The sequence below is a fragment of the Macrotis lagotis genome, chromosome 1 (assembly GCF_037893015.1).
Source record: "Macrotis lagotis isolate mMagLag1 chromosome 1, bilby.v1.9.chrom.fasta, whole genome shotgun sequence".
Lineage (NCBI taxonomy): Eukaryota > Metazoa > Chordata > Mammalia > Peramelemorphia > Peramelidae > Macrotis > Macrotis lagotis.
Genome location: NC_133658.1, coordinates 52,118,426 through 52,139,228, shown reverse-complemented (window position 1 = coordinate 52,139,228; position 20,803 = coordinate 52,118,426). Strand labels below are relative to the sequence as shown.

Here is a 20,803-nt window from a genome sequence, read left to right as displayed (position 1 = left end):
GTTAAAGGTATTGTTGAAAGAAAACAAGGAGATCTATCAAAAAATACTATTGTTGAGAATAAAATTAAAGTCTTTTCCTACTCCCTGAATCCTGTTGCCTTGGGGTTAATGAGATTGTCAGAGATTCTTCTGGGGAGTTGGTTGTTTCTTGTTTTTCCCAACAAAATGTTGTATTAGAATCATGTTGGAGTGATGGTGGAGGTAGTAGTACCCTCTTACCGTAACTCTTAGGAACAGAAGGTGGAGCATGAGAGCTGCAGGCTTATTGCCATTGGTTATACTGGTCAGACTGCTGTTGTCTTGACCATTTGTAGTTAATTTGGGCAGAGTTGCTCTGCCCTGGTGGTAGCAGTCTTCTAAGGGATGGTCTTGGTTGAAACCTCCAAAAGCAAAGGGTATTTGTCTCCTACCTTCCAAATTGGTTGGACTAGAGAGGGTAATGGGCAATAGTATTAGAATCAGGAGAAGAATGTGAGAGAGTTGGTTGTAGGCCTGTTCTTTTCTGCCATTTTTACACATGATCTTCTCAAAGATCACAAGGCCAAATAAGAATGACAAAGTGAAAAACAACCATTCTCCTATAGCATTCTCAGAAGAATTTACTCTGTTGTGAAGGGTCACTTGGAATAGTATTAATACTAAATAGTCTATAGCAACCATACTTTATAGATGTATGGAATACTAGCTCTAGGCGCAGGCTTTATGTGTGAGCAGTGTATCCAAGAGTCTTTTTCTCCAATTTAGATCACGGTCAGGATGTTTAGCAGTATCTGAAAAGTGCCTTCACAGCAATGGAGTTCCATGGGTTCATTGAAAGTTCTTGATGTAAATCTTATCACCAGGGTGAAAGCTGGGTAATGAAAAGTCCAAAGGTCCAGTTCATACCCCAGCTCCTTCTTAATGAAATTCTTTTGGTCTATTGTGTAGTTTTCACATATAAGAAGCAATGGTCATATCTTCTCCCAATAAAGATAAATAAACTGGAGGAAAAAGCTTGCTTAAATAGGATGGTGGTCAAAAAGCATTTCAAAAGAAGAGATATGTAATTCTTGCCTTGGTCTTCACTTTCCATGAGCTTCGGAATATACCACCAATCATAGCCTTTATTCTTTGTTCATATGTTCAATCTGACCAGAGCTCTAAGGATGGTAGGGGTATACTTAGGAGTTTTCCAAGTGTAGAGTATATATTTAGGAAGGATGGAATCAATGAAATGGGACTCTCTGTCTGAATCAATTTAGGCTAATGGACCGTAGTGGGGCACCATTGGGCTAAAAAAATCACTATGACTTTAGAACAATGAAATGCTTCTACCCACCAAGTGAACTGATCTGCAGTAATAGGGCAAGCCTTAGAATGACCTGACTTAGGTATTCACAGGAAATCAATTTGTGGATGTTCAAAAGGAGTATATGACAAAGGGCAATTACCAAGAGCAACATTTTCAAAGGTATATTGATTAAATGCTTGACAAGTGGAAGAAGCAATAATAATACAAGTGGTAACTATGATAAGACCACCCATATCCACCATATTGCATCAACTATTTTGTGAGTGCCCAAATGGCCCCCTTTATAAATAGAAAGACACATCTGGTGATAGAAGTTACAGTCATCCACACTCAATCTACTGTTTCCATTTCTTGACTTTAGAGTTCTTGCAGACAGATCAAAATTGTCTTCACTAGGAAAGGAGAGATGAAAAATATATTGAGATCCTCTTACAGCAGCAAGTTTGGCAGCAGGAGCTACATGGCTATTCCCTCATGAGACGGGATCAGTTCCATTGGTGTGGGCAAAACAGTAGCCAATGTAGCCAGTGGTTTGACAGCAGATAAACAGTGCTTGATGAAATCTGCACTGGTGATGTCTTTGTCAGCAGAGGTTAGAAAGTCTCTTTTCAGCCATAACATCCCAACAATGTGATAGACACCAAATGCATACCGTGAGTCAATGTAGCTGGTAACACTATGCCTATCAGCAAAATGGCAGGCTTCTGTTAGTGCAATTAGCTCAGTTGTTTGGGTGCTGAGATTAGAAAGCAAAGATGATTGGAGACCACAATTGGCCTTGAGTACTGGATGCTATCTCTCATAAAAGAGGACCCATCAGTATACCAAACATAATCAGGACTTGACAAGAGGGTGTCAGAGATGTAGGTCATAGTGGAATTTTTCAGTCATGTCAATGTAGAGGTCCAATCATCCCCAGAGATGAATAAATTGGGGAACAATGTAGAAGGATGAGAATGGTACTCTATAGAAAGGGAATGTTTTTTCTTTGCCTAGCAAAGTCACTTCATTCAGCAAGTTTTTGATCAGAAATATTAAGTTTTATGAAGAATTAAGAGCTCCTCAATCTTATATGGGGATATAGCACCATTAGAGAGGTACCCAGAACCAAATCACAAGTCTCCACTAAAAAGGTGGTGGTAACCACAGCCCATAGGGAAGTCACAACATTCAGCTGATCAGAGTAAGAGACTATTGGGTGGAGAGAGTTGAAACATCCAAGGCCACCCCATTATGTTCAATAGAAAACAGGTAAAAAGGGTTTACTGTAATCTGGGAGTCCCAAAGCTGAAGTCATTCACAGACTTCCTTGAATTTAGCTAAGGCAGTAAGGTGTTGAGGCTCAATCTGAAAAGATTCTGCAACAGTGTCTTTTGTCAAAACAGAGGTTTAATCTCACCAAAAGATGGAATCCACTGTCAGCAGTATCTGTCTGCTCCCAAAATGGCATACGGTTGTTTCTTGTTCTTCGGGGCAGATAATTGCTGTAGAGCCTGTCTGCACCTTGGGGAAACAGAACAAGCAACTGCTGGCAGACAAAATGAAACCAAGATATTGCACGTGAAGAAGAATGGACTTGAATTTGGAGATTTTATGGCCTCAGACGGAGATGACAGCTCTTTTCTTGGAACGTCTTGAATCAGGTGTTGCTAGAAGATCACCAATGTGCTGCACCAGAGCAAAGACTGTGAGGGTAATTGAGGCTGTCTTGCTGCAAGATTTGAGAAAACATGCTCTTGAGGCAGGAGAGTGATCTGCATTGTTTCTTTTATCCAGGTAAAAGCAAGTATTGCAAATCTGGGTGAATGGGAATGCTGAAAAAGGTTAGGCAAAGATCTATCACAGCCAAACAGGTAGTTCCATAAAGAATGGAAGAAACAATATTGGTTGGATTGGGTACCACTAGGTGTTTAATATAATAGAAGCATGCACAGCATGTAAATATTCAACAAAGTGATAATCAGATTTTCCACATGGGCCTAGTTTGGTTGTCTTTTTTTCAGGTAGACTAAGGGTATTACAAGATGATTTGTATGAAATATTATTACCTTGGTCTCTCAGAGAATCAATAATAGCTTCCCAAGACATAGAATACTGAGACCCTAATGGTGGAGGCCCCACTTTGGTCTTAATAGTAATAGAGATAGCTGATTTCAATAATTCCACATTTGAGGAGTCAGGGGTATAAGATGGAGGGCTTGGAACAGGGAACAAGGATAATATCTTCTTTTCAGAAGACCCTTGAAAGTTTGGAAGTCATCTTTGGGGTTCTCAGAAAACTCAATCACAACAGGAATTAAAGAGATTCTTCCAGCAGATGTAAAGTCAGAGATTCGCCAGTGAACAAGAAATAGTAACCCTCAACTTTCATAAGAGATCGTTACTTAAAATATTAAATGGAAAAGTATAAAAAGAAAAGAATGTTTCACTGAGCCATAGCCAATAATAGCCATCTGAGGAGATAATTTGAGGAAAGGTTAGGACTATCCAATAACTACAATATTCTATGATGCAACAGAAACACACTCAGGATCTAGGACCTCAGATGGGACTTGAACTAGAAGCTCCAATATTTAACAATCAATCATAAAATCTAGGAATCAGTCATAAAATTTAACAATCAACCTTAACGGCAACATGGGGCTCATTAGTGTGGGGTAAAAAGCAAAGCCTGGGATAATAGGCTCAAGGACATTGGGATCAGGGAAAATAAAAGTATTCTTACTACAATCTGAAGATTCTGCTGTTCCCCTGCATCTCTATCAGTAGGTGGCTTTTGGTTTTAACCAGGGTCATCCTTATTCACATTCTTCAAGTCCCGTCTTTTCTTCTTATATTGATTGAAAGGAAAAACATACATGTGTTCTGTGATTTGTTGGTGGACCATGAAAAAGAGTTGGGCCAATTTGGGCCATGGCCAAGTTTGTTTGGGCTTTTTGCTTGAGTTTTTGTTTCTCCTTTTCATTGTCTCTCCGTGAAGATAGAAGATGATACCTTTAAGCTCACCTATAACCTTGTCAGATTACTAGGGCAACTTTTGTGAAAGTATACATGTATCTCTGGGATCAACAGGTTAACAAAGGCTACATTAATAATCCTAGCATCTCTTAGATTAATTGGATCTAATCTTAAGCTTAGCCTTCTTGCCCAACCTATCACAAAAGTGGTCAGGAGTTTCCTTTTCTTCCTGAAAAGTATCCTGAAATTTACTCTAGTTATGAGAATGAATGACACAGACCTCCATTCCTTGGATTAACAATTTCCCAGTTTGTAACAACCTGGTGTCATCGGTTAGATTTTGGGGTAACAATTGGAGTCTTGCAAAGGCCAATTAGAAGACCCTCACTCTAAACTGATAGGAGCAGAATCTGCTGGGGCTTGTGTTAGCAACCTCTATGATAGCAGTTTTTTCTCCTGAATAGATTTCTATTGAATCAATCACACTTCCCCAGGATGGGTTGTGCACTCTAAACATAGATTTGATTTATTTTATGAAAGCCACAGGATCTTCTTCAAATTTAAGAGTATCTTTCCTCTATGCGGAGTGGTCAGAGAGAGAGAAAGGTTAGTCATAGTTTAAAAGAACAATATTTCCCAGCTGAGTGATATTTTTATATATAAATTTTTCTTGAACAGGAAAGACACCTGTAGGCAGTTTCTCTTGCTCAAAAGAAATTAAATTCCCTTCCATAGCAGAAGGAGAAAACAATGGAAGAGCAGAAGGAGAAAACAGAGCAGGATAGAGAGAAGAGGGCCTTTTAGGAGGTAGTGAACACATTCCACTAGATAGAGCTTTCCAGTAAAAACCAAAACACATTTACTTTGAGTAATTTTTAGTAGTCCTTTTTTGTTTGTTTTGGGAGCAATAGGATTAAGTGACCTGCCCAAAGTCATACAACTAGTAAGTGATCTAATGTCCAAGGCCAGATTTGAACTTAGGTCCACCTGACTCCAGAGTTGGTGCTCTATCTACTGTACTACCTGGCTGACCCAATAGTCAATCTTAATTCCCTCAAAGTACAGCAATCAAAAGTCCCAATTTAGGCTAAAATAATTTATCAACTGAATCTCTTAGATTTGGTCTTAGACTAATGTCACATAATTTAATGTTGCATAATTTTGTCATACCTGGCTGAATGAGGAGTTTCCCCTGGTTCCAATATGTAAGAAACTTTTCTGGGGGGTAATACTAACAGACTTTATTACTCTCCTGAGATGCCCCCAAAAGGAGAGTCCCCCGTTAGCAAAAGAATTTCCCTGGAAGTGTACCTCAGGGAATTTCCCCAACACAAGCAATGGAAACAAGAACTTATTGGCAAGTCTTCCTCCCTAATCCCCAATAAAGTTTGGTGAGAATTAATTCCCTGCTGGCTGGAAGAATTTCATTGAAATTTTTCCATTCTGGATCTTTTGTCAAAGTGAAATGATAATAGGATCCTTCTTTCACAAAAAGTTGTCAAGGGAATAGTGTGAGATTGATTTGAGACTATAGTGGGTTTAGAATTTTAAAAAGAGGATGTCACTTAATGGTACAAATTTTACTTCAACCACTCTATACTCTCAATCTTTGCTTTCATTTTCAAAAATTATTTCACACAAATTAAATTCAAAGAATAATAAATAAATTTTGAGATCTTTGTGTCAGGATAGTGGTTTAGGTACTTTAGAGATTTTCCTCCATGGAGGAGGTTTTTGGTGTTATTTGTTAGAAGAAATCTCTAAATTGCTGGAGAGGCACTTCTCCTCTTTCTAGTATAGAGATTGCTCTATTTTCAAGATTCTCCTGCTTGTAAGGGAGATTAGTTTGCATATGATAAAATTTCCCTTTCTGTTGGTAAGAGTATCCCATTTAAGGCTTACCTAGGCTTGGATAAATTTGGATAAAGGCTGAGGGGGAATCGAACACATTGGAGAAGTCCTTCAGTATTTACCAGAGTACTCAAGGGGATTCCTTGCCTCAGAGCTGGGGGTCCCCTCACTCAGCTCTTGGCTGGCTTGCCAATTATTGCAGTAGAAATCTGAGGTAATGAGAAGCTGATGCAACAAAATTCCAAGTATAATCATCTTATTAGCAAAACTAGCAATTGCCAATAATGGGGTAAAAGATTCCTCAGTAGCCAAGGACACTGTGGAAAGTTTGCAGAGCTCTCTTAATGGTCAATAAAGAGAAAGTGGGGCAAATTAAAAAAATCTTTAGTATCATGGGTATTTATGGATTTTGATTGGTTGGTGCAAAGTATCCTAATCAAAGGTTGTGTCAGCTTACCACAAGGTGGACTAACACACCCAAGGTAACTTGAATAAGGACAAGAATAGGGAAATTGTAGTTCTGAGAATGGGAAACTAGAATCCTCGAATAGCAAACATTGCTTTCTCTAATTGACTAGGTATGACACAAGCTTATCGATTAATAGGCTATTGACTAAATCTGTATCTTAGTTGAGCTTCATGTGGACAGTTTGTAAGTCTCCATGAGTCAAAATGAGGAATTAACTCACACTAAACATTTTGAAAGAAGGAGTTCTTACAAAGGAGGGGGCATAGGTTCACAAGAATGGGAAAATTAAACTCTAACAACTTACTAATGCAAGGTAGTTTGAATATATTTAATAAAGCATAGCAAGTCTAAGCTAAAATCAGTCTGATACTATTAAGCCTAATTCCAGATTTGCAATTCTCATGCATGTTGGATTTTCTCTTTGCCAGTGAAGATTATAACCTCTCATCTTGGGTAATTCTCACCTATGTCCATGACTAGATCTTTGTGAAGGGTTTTGCCAGAGGGAGTTGCCTTAATATACTGTGCACTCAAGGAGTCCATCTGTTATTTTTTTTGTCCACTATACTGTGAACTTCTGGAGAGCAGGAACTGTCTTTTATCTTTATATATATTGCTAATGGTTAGCACAGTGTCTGCCACATGATAGGTGCTTATATGTGCTGGTTGACTTGCCTTATTATATTGAGTAGCTTGTCTCCTTTTCTGATCATTCACTTTCTTGATGTTTTCTTGTATGCAAGTCTTCACTGGTAATGTACTACAGTCTACTATGACCCATCCTGCATTTTTTTCAATCTGCTCTTATCTGACAACCCTTAAAAATATAATAATTTAATAATAGCAATAATGGCATTTTTGTTGATCATCAGTACAAGAAAATTCACATATTCCTTCCCAAAAGATTTGTTTCAAAGAAATTTTGATATTTTAATTGGTTTTGAATGACCCCTCCTATTTTCCATTGGATTTAGCTGATGGTCATAATTCTCCAAATGGGAGGCACAAATGGTAACTTTTTTTATGTGGATTGGAGCCCAATTCTAATGATACCATCGTTGCTCATTCTTCTCTGTTTACTTCCAAGCTCATAAGGAAATAAACTCTTGTCCAGTCTTTGTCATTTGAATCAACACGGGTGGAGAAGGGTGTTTATGTATTTCATTTTAACTTGGGAGCCTAATTTTCCAGCTGTGCATACATACACATCCTCTAGTCTAAAGGCAGATATTATGGCATTGTATAAGGTGACAGCCAGGTAGCAAGTTCTTGTGTTTAGGTATTCCATCACAGGTGGTATGCACTGGATTGTTTGCCAGGCTCATAGCTGTTCCTCTCACTATTGTAGGTGGCAGTAATATCCATTCCCTGAGATCAGGCCCTCTTCCCTAGAAACCCCTAATCCCAATGAAACTGTAGTAACCTGTCTGAAACACTGTGATGGAAATTCATGGGCTGAAGTCCTCTAGAATTCAATATTTCCATAATTTCAGCCTTTCTAAAGTGAACTGGATTCAAAATCAGAAGACCTGGGTTTAAACCCTGGTTTTGACACTACTGTCAGAGTGAACTTGGGAAAAAGTCATTTCATTTCTTGGGCCTCAATTTACCCATCTGTAAAATGCTGGAAGTTGAATAGATGACCACTGAAGTTCACCTTCCTATTAAACCTTATGATCTTACTTAGTGCTTCTGGTGGTATTTTGTTTACTAAATGTATCCTGTAATCACAGTTTGGGGTTTTTTTTAAATCTCTTTTCTCTCCTTTTATTCTTTCCTTCTATTCTGCCCCCTCCCCATTATTTCCGATTTACCCTGGATAAATTTTGTCTGTATGTAGTTGACTGCACATTGCCTCTCCTGACAAGACCATTTGTAAGGTTCTTTCTAGTTTTCAAATCCAAGAGCTTAGGGTTGGTAAATTCCTTGACTTCTTCATTCAAAAATGACCCCATTAAAAACATCCCTTGGACAAAAATATTCTTAGCAGCCCTGTTTGGGGTGGCAAAATATTGGAAATGGAGTGAATGTCCATCAATTGGGGAATGCCTGAACAAACTGTGGTATATGTATGTCATGGAACACTATTGTGCTATTAGAAACAAGGAGGGATGGGAATTCAGAGAAGTCTGGAAGGATTAGCATGAACTGATGCTGAATGAGATGAGCAGAACCAGAAAAACATTGTACACCCTAACAGCAACATGGGGATGATGGTCAACCTTAATGGACTTGCTCATTTCATCAGTGTAACAATCAGGGACAATTTTAGGGTATCTGTGATGGAGAATACCATCTATAGCCAAAGAAAGAATTGTGGAGTTTAAACAAGTTAGACTATTACCTTTAATTTATATGTTTTTAAAGGGTATTTTATTATGCAATTTTGCTATCTCTTATTTTTTTCTCCTTAAGGATATGATTTCTCTCTCAGTACATTCAATTTTGATCTATATATAGCATAGAAACAATGTAAAAAATTATCAAACTGCCTTCTGTGGTGGTGGGAAAGGAAACAAGATTGGAGGAAAATTGAAAAATTAAAAAAAATAAAAAACAACCCCCAAAATGTCAGGAAGGTCACAAGGACCCTTATGCTCTACCTCTCTGACCTTTCAGAATTTGTATTGTTTGTTTAAATAAAACAGTCATGATCCCAGGTTGTACTTGGGTTCATGGGGAGTGGAGGCAGTGCTCTGTACCACAAACCAAGAGACCTTGATGCCAGTCTCTAGTTTTAGACTCTGCCTCTTCAGAACAGGGGTACAGAGCACTGGCTCTAGAGTCCTGGATAGCATTCACTAACTATGTTATCCCAGGCAAGTCACTTAGTCCCGTTTGCCACAGTTCCCTCATTTGCCAAATGAGTTGGAGAAGGAAATGGCAAACTACTCCAGTATTTTTTCCAAGTAAACCCCAAATGGATCCACAGAGTCTTCCACAACTGAAAAACAACCCCTACCTCTAATTCATAGTATGACCTTGAACAAGTTATCTCCACCCCCATAGACCTCAGTTTCTTCATTTATAAAATGGGGGTTTGCATTAGATGACTTGTAATTAAAGTCCTTTCCAGTAGACGATTCTACAAATTGCTCAAGGTTATAGAGCAAGTTAAAATTATTTTGGGAATATCTCTTCCTGACCCAGTCCCCCCTGAATCTCTCATTTCCTTCCTTCCCTCAGTTTAACTATCCCATGAAATTTTTTCTCATGCCCCCAGTTGTTTGGACCGTCTCCTTTCTCAAAAGCAACAACCAACATAGTGTTAAATTTGTGTAAGTTTTGTCGATCGTGGAATTAGAAAGACTTGGTAGGTCAAGTATTTCTGATCATTGACACATACCAATTGTGACATATACAAGGTGCAAGTCATCTGATCTTCCAATACTCTAGTCTAAGGTAACTCTCATCAGGTTTCTTAACCTGCGTTCTGGGAACTTTTTTTTTTAAGGTTTTTGCAAGGCAAATGGGGTTAAGTGGCTTGCTCAAGGCCACACAGCTAGGTAATTATTAAGTGTCTGAGCTCGGATTTGAACTCAGGTACTCCTGACTCCAGGGCTGGTACTCTATTCACTGCGCCAACTAGCTGCCCCTGGGAACTTGTTTTAAAAAATATTTTAGTAACTGTATTTCCATATAATTGGTTTCCTATGGGAAAGGAGTTCATTGGCTTCATCACACTGCTGCCATAGGCATTAAAAACCTCTGCTAAGACTTTAACTTATAGAACAGGTGAGGTTTGGAGAGAGAGAGAGAGAGAGAGAGAGAGAGAGAGAGAGAGAGAGAGAGACAGAGAGACAGAGAGACAGAGAGACAGAGAGAGAATTTCTCACCAGGAGCATCCTATGCTATTTTCAGGTCTGATCAAACATTGGATCCATTTGTATATGCAACTGTAATTTCTCCAAAGAAAATATAAACTTCATGAGAGCAGGGATTCCCCCCCTCCATTTCTGTTTGTGTTTTTTGCCTCAAACAGAATCTGGTAGACAGAAGGTGCTTAAAAATGGATAAAGCACCAGCCTTGGAGTCAGGAGGACATGAGTTCAAATCTGATCTCAGATACTTAATAATTACCTAGCTGTGTGGCCTTGGGCAAGCCACTTAACCCCATTTCCCTTGCAAAAAAAAAACACCTAAAAAATGCTGACTGATGACTGAATAATCTGTGGCATTAGAGATCCCTTCCAATTCTAAAACTCTTTTGGATGCCCCTCACCTTCTGATCTTTTGAAGTCTTTTGGTAATGATGTCCATCATGGGAGCTGTCCATGAGTCCATCCAAGGATAGGCATAACTGGGGCAGGGGGAGGGGCAAGAAGTGTCTTCTGTTTGACCATAGAGAAATGAATGAGTGAATGAATGAATGAATGAATGAATAATTAAATACATAAATAAGCATGGGAAAGCATTCCTCTTTCTCCCTCCCCCCTCTTCCCCATGACTGGCTTCCTCATTCTTGTCAGCTTTGTTTGCTGTGGGAAAAGAGATTAGGCAGACAGGAGGCCCAGTTCAGAGATAATGTAAGTCTAAATGTAGGAAGGGCCAGTCTTGCAGCAGGCAAGATGCCCAGTGGAGGAGGTCAAATCTGGAGGGGAAGGTAGAGATGGCTTGGGAGGGAGCCATCAGACCAAGACCAGCATAGGGAAAGAGATAAGCGGCTGTAGCCAGGACAGCCCTGCCCCATCCACACCCTTCCAACCTCCCCCCAACCATCCTGGTGACAGTGGATGGCCAGGGGAGAGGATACTCTAATGAGTTTCTGTCAGTCACTGGGACACATGATTGATGGCTCTGTGTGAGCCACCTGAGCTCCAAGGATTAAATGGACATGTTATGTCAATTTAAAAAAGGGGGTGGCGGGAGGGAGAAAAAATTTTTAAAGGGACAGTGTTTCTTCTCATCTCTTTATTCCTACGTCTTCAAAACATTCAAAGAATGAATGAATCGACCCATCAGGCGATCACTCAATCAACCAAGCATTCATTGCAAAGACTCATAATAACCCAGAGTTGGCAGGAACCCCAGAGACCAAAGCTGAAGTTTGGAGGTAGTGATAAGGATATTGCCTAAACCATGGATTTCATTGGCCCAATCCTTGATCAGAAACATCAATCTCCTACCCAGCATATTAATCTTCCCTACTAATATACACTACCCTTCTGACAAAAATGGCTCTTTCTAGTACTGAAGATGGAAATGGCATCCTCAAAGATTTATAACTGAAATTTAGGTAGAGCTTTTTCTAATTTGTATTCTCTCAGATCCTTAAGACAACCCTGTGAGGTTAAGGCTTACAGGTATGATTATTTTAGAGATGAGGAAACTGAGGCTTATTCATAGTTGCAAAGTATTCTTATCCAGGCTTTGAACCCAGGTGCTCCCAACTCCAAGTCAAGAACTTTTCCCTGTACCTGAGGATAATGAAACTGTGGAAGATTCCACAGATGGTCCTTGGAGGGAATATTTCTCCTATGTGTCCTTTTTTCTAACTGAAAACAAATGGTTTTTCATTTCTTTGCATACTTAGAGCTTAGCAAGTGCTAAATGCATGTTAATGGACCAATTCTCACATGTGCAGATGGAGAGACAACTAGTAGCTTTCTTAGTTTAAGAGTCTTGAAGTGACATGCTAATGGGGCTCACTCACCCTGTGCCTCTATCCAACAGACCCAAGAAACTATAGGAAAATCTAGCTCCATCTCACCAGATTTTTGATAGTTAATTTCTGATTGCCAGGCTACTTCTGGGGAGGGTGTCTAGTTTCTAAGTGGGGGTCCTCAAGTCCATCAAGAAGAGGTTGAAGGACAGGTCTTCCTTTTACCCAGTCCTAGGTTTGGAGGGATTTTGGAGACCTGCTCAAAAACATGTCAGCAGCCCCCCACCCCTTTCACTATAATTGAGGGCTTTTAACTTCTCTTCCTTGGAAACAGAAAACAGCTATTGAGTGACTTATAATGTGAATATTGTATCACTTTAATGTGCTTCCCTCTCAGTGGGCTTATGGACCATCCTCACTCAAGCTCAGAGAGACAGTGACTTGTCCAAGTTCTCACAGCTGGTAGTATTAAAGATATCTCTCAGGTCTCCAGACTTCAAGCGCAGAATTCTAGACACCAATTCACACTGCCTTCATATCCTTGGAAGACAGTGAGTCGACAGCTGTCTTTTTAGCAGGTTTCCCAACACTGATACCTCTAACTTCTCCTCCTGGGTCACATTTTCTGAACTGTTAAGCCAGGTTCATCTTTGCCTGTCTGGTCCCTGGCAGGATGGCTCAGCACTGGCTGAGTGGTTTCTCCATCTCTCTTAAGTGGGGATGGAATTTCAGATGCAGCTAATGTGTTGATTTACTTTGCCTGGCTAAACTTATTCATTAAAATGCAGAGCTTCCCTTTGTGTGTATATACTGGGAAGCAGTGCTTTGTGGGTGTGATAAGGGTAAGGACTAGACCCAAGACTGCATTGGTTTACAGAGTAATACCTGAATAATGGAGCTCTTGGCCAATGAGGCCATCACACCTACAACTTATTATGTTAACTATATAAAGACTAAGTCTTGGTCAAGGTTCTATAGCCTATGTGTGTCAGATAGAGAACTTTATCCAGGAAGACCTGGTTTTAAGATCAATTTTCTATCTACTCTTTCATGCTCCTGATGAAAGAGATGCAGGAAGGAAGAAGGAAGGAAGGAAGGAGGGAGGTGAGGAAAGAAAGAAGGAAGGAAAAAAGGAAGGAAACAAGGGAAAGATGAAGGGAAGGAGAAGAGAGGGAGAAGGAAAGAAAGAAGGAAGGAAGGAAAACAAGGGAGTGGGGGAGGAGAAAAGAAAAAGAAAAAAGGAAGACATGAATAGAAAGAAGGAAGAAGTTAAAGGAAAGTTTAGGAGGAGAAAAGAAGGAAAAAGAAAAGGAAGAAATAATGAAAAAGGAAGGCATGAAAGAAAAGAAGGAAGGAATAAAGAAAGAAATAAGTAATAACAGAAATAAGAAATAACAGAAAGGAAGGAGGAAAGAAAAAGATAAGGAAGAAGTAAGGAAAAATAAGGAAAAATTATAGAATTATAAGGAAGAAAAAAGAAAGAAAGAGTAAAGAAAAAAGGGAGGCATGTAAAAAAAGAAGGAAGAAGTAAATAAAGAAGGCATATGAAAGGAAGAAAGTATGATTGGCACCTTCTCTGCAACACAAAGTTTAATGAATTTCCTAGAGCACTAAGAGGTTAAGCGACATTCACAGGGTCCTACAATCAGTATGTGACAGAGAAAGGATTTGAATCCAGATATTTTGGACTCTAATGTCATCTACACAGCGATTATCAACTAGTGTAAGTATAAAAAAGATTATATATATATATATATTTATATGTATAAATGTATACAGACATATATATATATATATATATATATATATATATATATACTTTTAAAAAACAATTAGTAGAAACTTGTGGTTTCACATAGAATCTTCTCTCTGTGTTGAAATGTTTATGATTGTTAGCTCATAATAAAAAAGAAAACAAATGTAGCCAGAGGAGTTAGTAAAAGGCAAAGGATGACCTTCACTGCCCTCTTATTTGACATTTGTGCAAATTTATCCTAGTGACACATTGATCTAAATAAGCTAAGGGGATTCAGAGTCCGCCAAGTAAGCCCTGTAGGTTTTGACGGGCAGTAAGACAGTGTTCCCAAGGGCTTAACTGTGCATGTCCATCCCCATCTTCCGCTCTCAATAGATCATAAGGACCATTTGGGTTGTGTGTTTGTCCCCTAGTTGAGAGCCAAAAATATACTCTGAGCTCAATAAATGTTTGTTGAATTCATTGTCTGCTCCATAATTTTGCTTAAGGCTATTGCTTCATTTGGGACCCAATTTCTCCTTATCCCTGGACAGTAGTTTTTGGGAGGAGGTACTTTGGGAGTACAGTAAAGTGTCTGTGTTACAACCTCATGTGCCATAGAGTGTATCAGTGGATGAGACCATGGGAGGGAATTACTGATGTTCCCATTTAAATGGACTTTCTTGGGCCAAGGGCAGGGATCACCCAAGGGTTGGCTCTCTCAGGCCCAGGCTCCACACTCCAGAATGCTAAGGGCAGAGCCAAGAACCCTGTGGGTGATAATGCATATTGATGATGAGGATGATGATGATGCCTTGTCTGGTTTCACTGGCATCACGCTGGCCCAGCAGGAAACACAAGCAGTTATTATTAGCAAATAGAGGCTGGCTGAGAGTTGCAAATGTGTGCTCAGTCAAAGCACAAGTCTGGGTGGAACTCATCAGTGGGGAGGAAGACATAGGCAGCAAATCATGGGCACTTCACAGAAACCAGTGCCAGCTAAGCTCCTAGTAGCTTAGAATGAGAAGATTCTTAGCAGGGCAAAGGAGCTAAGGGATCAGCCAGTGCCCCTCTCAGGGCAGGTAGATGGTTTAGTAGATAGAGCCCTGGCCCTGGAATCCGGAGGACCTGCATTCAGAGCTGATCTCAGACATTAACTGTGACCTTGGATTGACCCCATTTGCCTCAGTTTTCTCATCTATAAAATGAGGAGGAGGAAATGGCAAATTACTCCAACATCTTTGTCAAGAAAACCCCAAATGGGGTCACAAAGCATTGGACATGACTTAACAAGTCCCACCACCATTTTCCAGATGGAGAAACTGAGGCCCAGAAGGTGAGGGAACTTACCCCATTCATACTTCAAATTAGTGTCTGCATAATGATCAAGGCATTGTCCAGGTGCTCCCTGAACACTTCATTCACCAAAACCTTAAATTCAGCACAAGGAGAGGGTCGAGGAGAAGGACTCCCTATCTAGGAAACTTTGGAAACTCCTTGAAGGTAGGGATTCTGACTTGGGCAACTTTGTATTCCATTCAGCATTAAACATAAAACCTTGAATTGAGTGAGTAAATATTTGTTGATTGAATGAATGGTTTAGAATGAGACCCAACATAGCAACTTCAGAATGGTCACATGGAGTCAACATCAATAGTCCATTCAATACAGGATTTTGCTTTTGGCACAGACATCATAGGATGGATGGATTATGTCTTCCTTGGTTATCTAGATGTTAGGGGCAGGTTTCCTTTGATGAATATTACCTCTTCTAGAAGCAAGGTCTTAACTCAGAAAGCAAATACCAGAATTTAAAGAATACTAGTACTGGAAGGAACCCTACAAATCATTGAATTCTAACTTTTCATTTCACAGAAGAGGAAAATGAGATCAAGAGAGTGACATAGTAGGAAATGATCATTCTAAGGACAAGCAAATCAGCAACTTATTAAGCCTCCCTTTTTCTTTACTTCTTCCTTTCTTTTTCTTCCTTCCTTATTATCTTACTTCTTTCTACAATTTTTTTCCTTATAACTACTGTTAAAACAATCCCTGCCCAAAGGAGGACACAACAGTTCCTAAACTACTGGAGGAGATAACATGAATATGTATATTGATGTGGACAAAACAGACCCATCCTCAACACAATTATATACAAGCCATATGAAGCTTATATGTTAACTTTCTTTTTTTCTTGACAAAGCAACTGAGTTAAGTGACTTACCCAAGGTCACACAGCTAAGTAAGTGTCTGAGGTCGAATTTGAACTCAGATCCTCCTGATTCTAGGGCTAGTGCTCTATCCACTGTACCAACTAGCAGCCTCTATAAATTAATTGTCAAACTTATTTTAGAATCTCCTTTGTTAGAATCTAAGCTCTTTCTAAGTAGAAATATTTTTGTTCATTGTATCTGTGTCTCTATGGTGACCAGCATACAGGAGGCACTTAATAAATGCCTGTTGAATGATTACTTAATTGATAGAGAAGAAAGCACTAGAAATTTCAGAGTGACCTCATGTAGAAGATCCTGGCTTGTGAAGAAACCCAGGTTTCCTGGCTTACAGAGAAGTGCTATTTCTATTATCTATGTGAAATGATACTAATTCTAGGTTTGGGGCAGGGAAATGTTTGGGGGTAATTGGTCCCTCATTGATACAAATGGGGCACATTCTCTGTGGATTTGTCATGTGATTGCATTTATTTTTATTATTATATTTTAATTATCTAATTTTATTATCCAACTCCATAGGATAGAACTTGCAGTGTTTATGTTGTCTAGTGACTTGGGATTGGGAGAAGCTGGATTCAAATCCTACCTGAGACAATGCCTAGGAGCGTGATGGTCTAGTCAGACAACCTATTCTTGTGCCTCCTACAGTCACAAAATCGAAGAAACTTTATCTCTTAATGACAAGATGGGATTGGATCAAATGATCTCTTAGTTTCCTTCTACCTCTAGCTCTAGAATCTCATTGATTCTACAAGCAGAGGACCATGAACATTAGACATTCCAGAGCAGCATGAACAAAGTCATTGAGGTCAGTGGAGTGAATAGGTTGGTTGGTTTTTATCCTTTATTACTGAAGAAAACCAAAATGACATCACTCTATTAGAAACAAATTACAGTGTATCTAGTCATGGCTGATCAGACCGATACAAGCTGAGGATGCTCTACCATAGGTGGGGCACAAATAGTCCACTTTGGAAAGGAGAAGCAAGAGATAAGACTGGAAAGGGAAGGTGAAACCAGATCATAGAAAGTGTTGAATGCCAAACAAGAAATTTGAACATAGTTTAGTAGGTAAGAAGAAACTGAAGGGCAGGAGGGACACGATTACCTTGATGAACAAAGTAATTGAGTCTGTAGAGAAGGAAGAGATTTTATGGATCATCTACTCAGATCCCATCATCAGGAAAATTGAGACCAGCATATTAAGTGACTTAGTCACCGGTATGCGATTTGAACCCAAGTCTCCTGAATTTAGATTCATTGCTTATCCCTTTCCCTCACCCATCCCCAACAGCATATGAAAGTTGACTTAAGAGTAGACCCCTACCCATTCCCCAATGAGGGATATGAAAGTTGGCTTGAGAGTGGATGTGGGAAGGGGAGGCTATTAGATTTAACTTTTGGGGCCTTGGAGAGCTCACATCCACAGAGCTTTCTTGTCCAAGGTCCCAGATGAAAAGCAAACTGCCCTTGCCCACTGTCTCAGGCCCCTCCAAAAGGAGCCTGACCTTTGATATTACCTTTTTCCTCTCCCAGTATGATGGGAGTATTGGGCCAACAGCAGCTGCCAGGTCATCTGCCTCCCATCGCAGGTGGCTGTGTGCTCAGGGCCTAGGAGTGATGATGGAGAGGAAACCAGAGGACGTTGGCTTCCAAGAGAACAAAGGGCAAAGGGGGCTCCCTGGGGGAGTCTGTGGAGCTGGTCACAGAACCTTCCTCATTGGCAAGTTCTGCTAGCTTGGCTGCCTCTGATTGGTTAGATCAAACCCATCTGTTCTACAAGGGTGGTCCTAGGCTGAACCTCCTGGGAAGCTCTTCTGGCTTGACATGGGCCACTCAGTGGAAACCTTCCTTGGATGGATGGGAAAAGCAGGTGGCCTCTGGGAGTAGTGTGTGTGTGTGTGTGTGTGTGTGTGTGTGTGTGTGTGTGTGTGTGTGTGTTTCTCCTTCTTGTTTGTGAAATGCATCCAAGTCACAGCTGTCTCTATTAGGTCACAAAGGGGAAGGAGAGAGCATGACTGACTTTCTGTCTGCCACCTTCTCAGGATAGCCCCAACCCAGCCTGGAAGGGAAGCACCTGATAATTTCAGTTTCCGACAGGAAGCTGCCTGCTCCTATCTCCCCTAGCCTGCTGGGCAGAGATGAGGGCCTGCTGCTATCTCCTCCCACTCCCACCAGATAATAATCTCTGATAATTATATTTGGTGTCAGCTAGCCCTGAGTCTGTTGGAGAGAAACATAGCACATCTCCGTTAGGTCATCTGGTCAAAATTCCTCATTTTATAGAATGAGGAAAATGAGGCAAGAGAGAATTGACTTGACCCAGACCATATAGTTAAGTGGCAAGAACTGGTGTTTGGAGTAAGGTTTTTTTCTTTCTTGGGGGTTTAAAATGTAAGCTTTGAAGAAATCTTGGGGACTGGCTAGTCCAACCCATTTCTTTTACAGAGAAGGAAACTGAGGCCCAAAAGTTCATGGGCACAATATATATATATATATATATATATATATATATATATATATATATATATCTTAAGAATCCTAGATAGGCTCAATGGGGACTTAGACTGGTTCTGTTTTGAGATAGAGGGAAATTTAAATAAGTCAATAAAAGGTCATGAGAAAATTGTCCTCACCCTTAATTCCTTTCATAGTACCCTTGACCATCAAAAACCTTGGCTTGGTCAGGGAAGCCCCAGAGAGAAACAATTTGGATTAGTGTAATCCTGGTCTCTGAAGGATTTTAGATTTCTTGCATAGAATCAGGAAATTCAAAAAAGTAGAAACCAGAGCTTGGGAAAGGATCTTAAGGATCCTTTAGGATCTTAAGGTGGGTTCTGAAAGTTTTTATCTCTGTCTCCCTCCTCCTCTTCTCCACTCTTCTCTTCTCTGTCTCCCCTCTCTCCACCACTGTCTCTGTATCTCTATCTCTCTGTTTCTCTCTCCTTTCTCTCCCTCCTCTCTGTTTCTGTCTCCCTCCTCTCTCTCTCTGTCTCCTCTCTCTCTCCCACTATATTTTTGTCTGTTTCTCTCTCTTTGTCTCTCTTTCTCTCTCTTCCTTCAGTTTTTTAATACTTCTTTATTATTCTCCATGCACTACGATCTAGCTACACACGGCCAGTTTACTTCCTTATTTAAAATATTCCATTTCCTACCTCCATGCCTTTACAACAAAAGCCCCCTTCCCCATGCCTGGAATGCCATCTTCTTTACCTTCAACTCCTAGCTTCTTTCAGGATTCAAAATTTACCTTCTGCAAGGAGGCTTTCCTGGTCCCCAAACCCAGAGATTCTTCTTGAAGACCCCAACACGTACATAAAGCCTCACTTTCTTCTCCAGAGTCATTTGGGTCCAGTGGCCAGATATGAATCAGGGTGACTAGAGATAGCCTTGGATGTGAGACTTCTCCATGGTCAGACAGTTAGTGTCTGAGACCAGATTTGAACTCAGGGTTGATGCTCTACCCAATGCATGATGAAGCCTATGGACTTTTCTACTCAGAAAATTTTTGTGTTAAATAAATTACATAGGATTTCAGAGGAAAGCAGTTAGAGTGAAAAGATTTTTTTTCCCTCCCAAGTTCCTGTACCTCCTAAAATCTATTCATAAGCTATTATGGACACTGGATCAAGAACCTCTGACTCGCTGTGAGGGCCTTGCCTTTGAGGGTCCTTCCCATTTATATATCCTAGATCCTGTAGATACATTCTTATGGGTACATTTGTGTCTTTCCCATTGGTGGGAGTTTCTGTTTTTTTCTTTTTCATCTCAATTGCTCAGCACAGTGTCTGGGACATATAGTAAGCCCTTAATAAATGCTTGCTGACTGATTGACTTATGAAAGAAGAAATTTCTAACAGAATGGTCCCACAATGGAACAGGGAGTTCTACAAGGTAGAAGATGACTGGCAGTCTGAATGAGGGACCACTCCACTCAGCATGGAAATAATTTAAGTACATCTTACTTTGAGTAAATCTACCTAATGAAGACTCAGATTTACACAAAAGAAAATTTTGCCTTGGATTTTCTCCTCACCTAAGAGTTCCTTTAAATTGTCTGCTCCCTTAGCATCATTAAGAAGTTATTTCGGAGGCGGCTAGGTGGCCTAGTGGATAAAGCACCGGCCCTGGAGCCAGGAGTCCCTGGGTTCAAATCCGGTCTCAGACACTTAATAATGACCTAGCTGTGTGGCCTTGGGCAAGCCACTTAATCCCGTTTGCCTTGCAAAAAAACCCTTAAAAAAAAGAGAAGTTATTTCAATTTGTTTAACTTAATGGAAACATGGTTTCACTGGAGAGAAGCAAGCACTTGAATTTCTACCAGTGAGGATGTGACCATACCTGCCCTTTCATCCAAACTCAATTTCAGTGATTCAATGGATCTGAGATCTCATGAAATAGATTTTGACATTTTTGGATCTTCTGATTCTTTCTTGACTCTTTTGTCCATCTTATGACGTCTTCTTAGGGAGGCACCCAATGTGGTAAGGACTGGATGTCAGAGAAGCAACTGGGTGGCCTGCCATCAGCCACCCTCACTCTAGACATGTGAAGCAGTCCTTGATAACTACATTATTCCATTCATCTCTACCCACTTAACATGATTACATAAATTTCTGTATAACTTTCATTATTACTTATTTTTTACAGGCTCAGACCTGTGGTG

At 40.1% G+C, this 20,803-nt stretch overlaps 1 protein-coding gene across 7 annotated transcripts in view; it reads right to left on the bottom strand.

The window, feature by feature from the left end:
- The window catches only part of CBFA2T3 (CBFA2/RUNX1 partner transcriptional co-repressor 3), a 206,304-nt gene that overhangs the window by 161,413 nt on the left and 24,088 nt on the right, over nucleotides 1-20,803 (bottom strand). For 2 of the 7 annotated variants that reach the window (XM_074201112.1, XM_074201106.1), the window contains exon 1: nucleotides 17,658-18,603. The exons of the other annotated variants lie outside the window; for them this stretch is intronic. The gene's annotated coding sequence lies outside the window, so the exon portion shown is untranslated. Of the gene's footprint in view, nucleotides 1-17,657; nucleotides 18,604-20,803 lie in introns of those variants that run through there. 7 annotated transcript variants of the gene reach the window in all.